The sequence below is a fragment of the Centruroides sculpturatus genome, unplaced genomic scaffold, assembly GCF_000671375.1.
Source record: "Centruroides sculpturatus isolate CEXI.00-Female unplaced genomic scaffold, Cexi_2.0 scaffold730, whole genome shotgun sequence".
Taxonomy (NCBI): Eukaryota; Metazoa; Arthropoda; class Arachnida; order Scorpiones; family Buthidae; genus Centruroides; species Centruroides sculpturatus.
In genome coordinates, this window is record NW_019385577.1 from 264,581 (window position 1) to 266,044 (window position 1,464).

Sequence of the window (1,464 nt, forward strand, 5' to 3'; positions counted from 1 at the left end):
AGTGATGTAACGAATATTCGGTATTCAGCCGAATAGCTAAAAACAGGAGTAAGAAATAACAAAAACACAGTAAATTAATCATTTTGGTATTTAGATTTAATGTTATTGGGTTAGTGTTGTTTGATTATATTTATTTATAACTTATAACATGCACAAAATAAAAAAGAAAATAATATTAGTCACATGTATTCGCAATTTATAATTACAAAGATCAGCAGACGTACACCCTTATTCGTTCGAGAATCGTCGCACATCTGAGATCTGACCCTGCCTATCCTTCTTTTTAAGCGCTCTTTCCTCTATCGCTCTAGTCCACATATGCATACATCATAATACGCGCTCACGATACTTTCGATTCGTCACTTTTCCGTCGTAGATTTCCAATTTTACAATTACGTAACTNATTTATAGAATTAAAATAAAAAAACATTTAGACAAATTTCGGGAGAATTTTCAGACGTTACTATTTAATTATTTGCTTAAAATAAAGCCACGTAACTCGAGCGAAACATACTTAAAATCACATATCTTCAAATAATAATAATAATTCATAGGAATGATCCTAATATCTAATATCTAGAATTCGGTAAAGCTCATTAGATACAATTAATTACATTTTACAACAGGTGTTGAACAATGATTGTTTTTTTAGGACGTGTCGATCTTTCGGATCAAGGACATCGGCCGATCAGAATATTAACGAAGAAACGTAGGCTTAATGACCTGTGGGAAAACTTTCGAGTTTTCTACATAATCACGCAATGGTTCAATACAAAGTACCTATTACTGTAATAATTAAACTGTTATAACTTTTATCTGATACTCAAAACAATTTGTACCTTTTATTCCTTTTATATATTAATATAATATGTATATATGCCTATGCATTTTTCACGCACATAATTATTAATTGATTTCTTTTTATATAATATTTAATCGTTTAATTTTTTAATGATAATTATGTTATTAGTATTTACATTCTTTTAAGATAAGGTAACTGTATTGTGAGAACATTAAAATGGAAAATATAAATGTAACCCTTTAAAAACTTTGCTAGATATTTCAATAAATTTTAATAAAAATATGAATTATTTTGTATTTTTCGATAGTTATACTTGTTTATAACGTGTAAATTACAGAATGTTTTTAATTTTAAGAGTGCCAAAACTCTTCGTTTTAGTATATTAAAAATTACAATACCCGAAAAAGTAAACTGTTATATTTTATATTGGCTTATGCATTATATTATTATTATTTACATATAATAATTTTGATATAGGGGAGACCGGGGCAACTTCGGCATGCGGGGCAAGTTTGTCAAGCGCTTTTTTTAAAAAACAAATTAAAAGGAGACTTTGGTTATAGGTTAGGCAGTTGAGTTTTATTGGTGGCTTGTTGAGTGTAGTGTTTTTATTGTTCTCCAACAAGCGTAGTTGAATTATCAAGCAAATTTTCATTTTCGTT